This window comes from Elephantulus edwardii, unplaced genomic scaffold (assembly GCF_000299155.1).
Source record: "Elephantulus edwardii isolate Elephantulus edwardi_28Jun2011 unplaced genomic scaffold, EleEdw1.0 scaffold00241, whole genome shotgun sequence".
NCBI classification, from domain to species: domain Eukaryota; kingdom Metazoa; phylum Chordata; class Mammalia; order Macroscelidea; family Macroscelididae; genus Elephantulus; species Elephantulus edwardii.
In genome coordinates, this window is record NW_006399991.1 from 3,891,148 (window position 1) to 3,898,456 (window position 7,309).

A 7,309-nucleotide genomic window follows, 5' to 3' on the forward strand; every position below is an offset into this window, starting at 1 on the left:
TTCCTTATTCACTGTCCAGCTATTAGAGACATAGCAAATGATTAAAACAATCATGGCCTGATCAGGTACACCTTAGTCTTCAGACTGACAACATTGCTCCTCAGTAATTTGGAGAGGTCTCTTACAGTGGACTCTCTCAATGCAATACCTCTCCTGATATCCTGATTGCTGGTATTGATTGTGAATCTGAGTAAGATGAAATCATTAACAATTTATATCTTGTCTCCATCTATCATGATGTTGCTTCTTGATGCAATGTTGAGGATTTTGTCTTCTTAATATTGAGATGCAATCCATATTGAAGTCTTTGATCTTCTTTTTTAAATTTTTTTATTTATTTATTTATTTATTATTTTTATGTGTGTACCATCAAATTGGATCTGACTGGTACAGGAGGCGATTGTACCTCCTTCTTCAGCAGAGCATCTGGTGGATTTGAACCGCGCACTTCTGGGATTGCAGTGCAGTTTCCTGCCACTAGGCCACCAGAGCTCACCAAAGTCTTTGATCTTCTGTATTTCAAGTCATCTTCACTTTTACCAAGTAAGGTTGTGTCATCTGCATAACACAGGTTGTTGATGAGGCTTTTTCAAGTCCTGATGTCACATTTTTCTTCAGAGTCCGAATTCAGGAATGATTTGCTCAGCGTATAGATTGAATAGATATGGAGAAATCCTGATGCACGCCTTTCTTTCTTTTAAACCATGCAGTGTTCTCTTGTACTGCTTGAACAACAGATTTTTAATCTGGGTCTAAGTTTCATTTGAATATAATTAAGTGTTCTGGGATTTCCACTCATTTCAGTGTTAGCCATAGCTTGATATAATACACACAGTCACATGCCTTTGCATAGTTAATAAAACATAAACAGTCTTCTGATATCCTCTACTTTCAGTCAGGATCCATCTGACATCAGCAATGAGATTCCTGGGGCCACAACCTCTTCTAAATCCAGCTTGAACTTCTGGAAGTTCCCTGTCACTGTCCTGTTCTAGCCATTTTTTGATGATTTTCAGCAGTATTTTGCTTGCATATATATCGTTTTAATGATATTGTTTGGTAATTTTCCCATTCTGACCAGATCACCTTTCTTGGGAATCAGAACAAACATGGACCTCTTCCAGTCAGCCAGGCAGCTAGCCTACAAATTTCCTGGCAAAATTGGTGAGCTTTGTCCAAGGCTGCATCTGTTAGTTGAAGCATGTCATTCTATCATTTCCTGGGCCTTATTTGTTGCCAGTACCTTTAGTGCAGCTTGAACATCTTCCTTATTAATCATTGGCTCTTGTTAATATGATACTTCTTAAAATGTTTTAATGCCAATCAATTCTTTTTGTTACAGTGTTTCTGTGTAATTATTTCATTTTCTTTTGCTGTTTCCTGGGTTACTCAAGATTTTAACATCTGTCAGTATTGCAACTCAAGGCTTGAGAACTTTTTATTATTATTTTTTTTTTAGTTCTTTCAGCTTGAGAAATGCCAGTGGAGTTCTTTCCTTTTTTATCTTCCAGTTTCAGCTCTTTGCATATTTTGTTATAATAATTTTCTCTGTCTTCTCAGACTGCTCTTTGAAATCTTCTCTTCAGCCCTTTTGCTTAGACATCTCTTCTCTTTGTTTTGGCTTCTCATTGCTCTAATGCACTTTTCAAACCCTCTTCTCACATACATTTTGACTTTTCTTCCTCCTCTGTAATGACTTCCTGCTCTCTTCTTTGATGGTGTCCTTCAATAGTTGATATTCAATGCTTCAAACTTGTTTTTAAGATTATTTTTAAAATCAGAGGCAATAGAAACTCTGTCTCACATACTTTGGGCACGTGGCCAGGAGGGACTAGTCCTTGGAGAAGGACATCATGCTTGGAAGGACAGAGGGACAACACAGGAAAGGAATTGTCTGGATGAGATGGATTGACACAGTAACTGGGATAATGAGGGCAAGTGTATTGAAATTAGTTAGACTGGCTCAAGATAAGGCAAAGTTCAGAGCTATTGTACAAAGGGTCGCTATGAGTCGCAAGTAACTTGATGGCACATAACAACAATAATATACTCAAGGTTATATTTTGATTCTTATGAATTTGGTTTTATTTTCTTAAGCTGCAATTTGAACTTACACATGAGTAATTGATGGTCTGTTCAACAGTCAGTACCTGATCTTGTTTTGACCACTGATTTTGAGGTTCTACAATGATTTCTTCCACAGATTAAGTTAATCTGATTTCTGTGCAATCCATCAGGTGAGATTCATATGTAAAATTTCCTTTTGTGTTCTCTTAAGAAAGGTATTTGCAATGAATAAATCACTGAATGTACAAAATTCAGTCATTTAATCTGCAATCTCATTTCTCCAAGAATGTACTTTCAAATATACCATTCTTTCCAATTTTTGCATTCCAGTCACCAATAATTGTTAATGAAATGATGAATTTCCATTTATGTCATAGTTTTCGACCTATTGATGATGATTACAGTATTCCATTTCTGCTCATTGGGAGACTTTGCAGTTTTAAACTTGAATCCTTTCTATATGACTCTCCTGGCATTGATGCCCTTCTAAGATTTCTTTGAAAAACAAGTTAAGTTATTCCAGTATAATTTTCTAACCATTTTTCTAGTTCTAGTGCTAATCTGGAAAAGTCAGGGACTCCTTCAGATTATGGAGGAGTAATGATGTAATTTTGAGGATTAAGGTGTGCTTGATTCAGGTCATGGTCTTTTCACTTACTTGCTTTACATGTGGGAGCTGAATGAGGATGACAGATGAAGAATTGATACCTTTAAATTGTGTTGTGAGAGAAGAGTGCTGAAAATCCCGTGGATTGCCAAAAGAACAACAGTTTTGAGAAAGTACAGCCAGTGTGCTCCTTGGAGACAAAGATTATAAAGCTCTGTCTCACATACTTTGGGCATGTTACTAGGAGAAGTTATTCCTTGGAGAGAAACATCATGCTTGGAGAGGTGGAGGGATGGCAAAGGAGAGGAAGACCCTCAGCTAGGTGGATTTACACTGACTGCAGCAATGGATCTTAGTATGCCAGAGATTGTGAGGATGCAACATGATAGGAAAGGGTTCAGATCTGTTATTTGTAATGTTGCTTTGAGTCAGACTCAACTCAGTGGCACCTAACAACAACAGCAACAGCAACAACAAAAATTCTCATCTTCTTTGCCATCAATCCCTACTTTATCTTTCATTCCAGGGTAAATAAACCTCAGAAACAAAACACTTCCATTGAGTTGATTCTGACTCATAACAACACTCCATCTGGTTTCCAAGGCTATAAATCTTTATGGTAGGAGAATGTCCATCTTTCTCCCAAAGAGCAGCTGGTGAATTTAAAGTTCTGATCTTTGGGCTACTAGTGTAATATGTAAGATACTAAACCACTAGAAATCCTGAGGGCATATAGGTCTCATATAAATAATATTCCTGAAGATCTGCCTTGACTTCCAGCATTAGTGTAAGGGATTGAATTGAGTTCTCCAAAAATATGCATCAACTTGGTTACTTTCTAATTCTCAGTATTGTATAATAATTTTCTATTTCATTATCTGATATATCTATCCTCCAGTGTGTGATCTCATATAATTTTCCTGTATGCTATCCATCTCCTAACTTCTAAAACATTAATGAGGAAGTGTTAGAGGTCATAATACAATCTACAGGATTGAATTGAATTCTTAGTCAATTCCTTTAGGGAGATAAAATAAATTCAGGAACATAGGTAGAGACACTTCCATATCACCAAAAAGAAAAGCTGACAGCAGAGTGTATTCTGGACATATTGTGCTTAGAACTGTCTAGGCCCAGGAGGAGAGTGAGGCCAAGACACACCAACATCTACAAAGAGGACCAGACCCACAGATGTTGAGGTAGACAAGGACCTTCCACGGGAAGTGATAAAGAGAAAGCAAGCCTTCCCTGGAGCTGGTACCTTGAACTCAGACACTTAGCCTCCTAAATGGCAAGAAAATAAGCTTCTGCCTGTTAAACTATGCACTTATTGCATCTCTGTTATAGAACATTAAATAACTAAGATATGTAGGCATGCTGATAAAATCCTTCCTGTTCAACATCAAGTCCATCCTGACTCCCATCTGTCAAAGCAGAATTGTATTGTGTATAATTTTTCAGGGACTGGCTTTTCACAAGTACATCATCAGGTCTTTCTTCCAAGCTACTGCTGGTTAGACTGGAACCCCTATCTTTCTGGTTAGCAGCCAAGTGTGCTATTGACCCCACCTGGGACTCCTACACTGCTGGATAGTCAGGGCTTAGTGAGTGTGTACTGGTTGACAGAGGGAAGATATTTCTTCATGTTCTTGGACAAAAGGTGTTGGGGGGGGGTCAGTGCTGACTGAAATGGGATATTAACAACAGAAAACAGGAAAGATGAATGATCACAGCTCCCACTGTGCAACAGGCCCTGTGCCAGGCCCAGGGCTGCTTATAAAAGGCACAGCACCTGCCTGAGGAGATCACCACCAAAGGAGAGGCAAGGAATGAAACACGTGATTTAAAAAACCTTGTGTCAGTGCTACTACTAGAAGTGAGCACAAGTTTCATGGAAACCATGAAAAAAGAACCAAAACCACCTTGGAGTTGTAAGATCATGAGCCAAGGAAGGCATCTGACAGGAAGTAAAATGAGTTATTTTTAACTGAAAAGGGAACAAAAATGAAGCAGGTGGTGTTGCTGTTAGGTGTGGTTGAGTTGATACAACTCACAGTTACTATGTAAAGAAACATATTTTAAAATGTTCTAACTTGTGACCCAGACAATGCTGGTGGCCTACTGATATGGAGTTGAGCTGTCAACCCAAAAGCACATAGTATGGATCCACCAGTTGGTTGCTCTGTAGAAAAAAGGTGGACAATATTCTCTCATGGAATGTACAGTCTCTGAAAACTCGTTGGAGGGTCAGCTATGTGTTGGTTCAGACTCAACGGCACATAACAACAACAACTTGTGCCAAGTTGGAGGAAGTCATGAGGCTAAAATCATTCTTACACACCGTCCTATCCTTGAAAACAGTAATGGTGACAAGTAGTTGGTGTTATTGAAAATGCTGATAGAGGTCTATGCTGGAATTTCAAGGAAGGCACCAAAGGAAGACTGGATCCCAGGCCTCACTCTTGAGACAACTCCTCTTTACCCTCTGAGTATTTGCAACCAACATTATCCAACCAGTAAAAATCGGAAACAATTGTGGCTGTGTGGGTGGGCCTTCTTTGTTTTCCATCCTATCTCTCACACAAGAAGGTCCTTGAGGAACGGTTTGCTCTCCACTATTAATGGAAACGTTGGAAGTTTGAATCCACCCACAGGTATTTCAAAAGAAAGGCCTAATTACTTCTGTAAGGAGCACAACCAAGAAAACCTGAAATTGCAGTATTCCTTCACAACACATGGGCTCACCATGAGACAGAACCGACTCCAAAGCCATGATTTTGCTTGGTGTATCCTGTACACCCATATGTGTCAGTGGAGAGCATTATGCTAAAGGAACTAACTCAGTCCCATAAGGACAAATACTGTAGAAGATCATTATTGTAGAATAGAAAGATGAGTAGTAAAACATACATGAGAATCCAAGGGGGGGGGCACAAGCAGACGGGTGAGGATGGACAGGGTAGAAATCATAGGGTGTCACAATTTGATGGGTGGAGGTAAGGGTGGGTAGAGGAAATGGGAAAGATCTGAAAGGCACAGTGGTGGGCATAATGGTGGGCATAGTTCAATGTTGATTATTGTTATAAAATATAATGAATGGGAACGATTGTATGAAACACAACGTGAATGAAGGATAATGTGAAAAACAGTTGTAAGCAAAACAATATGTTGTTGTTGTTATGTGCCGTCGAGTCGCCTGCGACTCATAGCGACCCTATGTACAACAGCCCTAAACTCCTCTCTGTCCTGTGCCAATCGCACTGTCTCTGACACTACCATCCCAATTATCCCAGTCACTGAATCAATCCACCTCATAGAGGGCCTTCCTCTCCTGCGCCGTCCCTCTACCCTCCCAAGCATGATGTCCCTCTCCAAGGACCGGTCTCTCCTCACTACATGTCCGAAGTAAGTTAGACGGAGCCTCAGAATCCTTGCCTCCAAGGAGCCACCTGGTTTAACCCTCTCCAGGACAAATCAATATAAAACAAAAATTCTTTATTTATTAAAACAACAACAACAGCAAAACCCACCAAAGGTGTGTCCAAGCCTCAAAATCCAAAGATTATAAGAGAAAAAGTAGGACCAAGCATAGAAAGCCTCATCTATGATATAAAAAGGTGTCAAATACAGCCAGAAATGTACATACAACCCGGGGAGGATAGAATTAATGTATGGATTTTCTAAAGATTAAATCCCTTTGCACATCAAAAAACTTTTCCCAATAATGTGAAATTTAAACTCTACCAACTAGGAGAAAACATTTGGCAATAGCATTTCAGATGAGGGTCCCATAACAAAAGTTTACAGAATACTACAGGATGTACACACACACACACACACACACACACACACACACACGAATTAAAGACTGAAAACACAATTACAAAATGGGCAAAAGACATGGAAATACTTTTCACAGAGGAAGACATTCAGATAGCCGACAGACATGAATAAATGCTCAAAACCACTGACAATAAGAGATGCAAATAAGCACAATGAGCTATCATCTCACCCCAGTAGAAGTGGCAAAGTTTAATAGGACAGCAAGTAACAACTGTTGGAGAGGATGTAGAGAAATAGGAACTGTAATACACTGTTGGCGGGATTGTAAAATGGTCCAAACACTCTGAAAGGCAGTTTGGCATTTCCTCAAAAAGCTGAACATAGAATTTCATGTCATTCATGTTATGTGCTGTTGAGTCACTTACAACTCATAGTACCCTATGTACAACAGCTCTGAACCCTGCTCTATCCCGTGTCAATCTCATTGTCTCTGACACACTTACCCCTATTTCCACAGTCACTGAATCAATCCACCTCATGGAGGATCTTCCTCTCCTGCACTGTCACTCCATTCTCCCAAGCATGATGGAAAGGCATAGTGGTGGTCACAATTCAATGCTGATTATTTTTATAAAATATAGTGAATGGGAATGAACTGGTCCCTCCTGGCAACATGTCCAAAGTATGTCAGATGAAGTTTCAGAATCCTTGCCTCCAAGGAGCAGCCTGGTCTCACCCTCTCTAGGAAAGACCTGTTTATTCTGCTAGCAGTTCAAGGTATATTCAGTACTCTTCTCCAGCATCACAGCTCAAAGGCATCAATTCTCCTACTATCATCCCTAGTCATTGTCC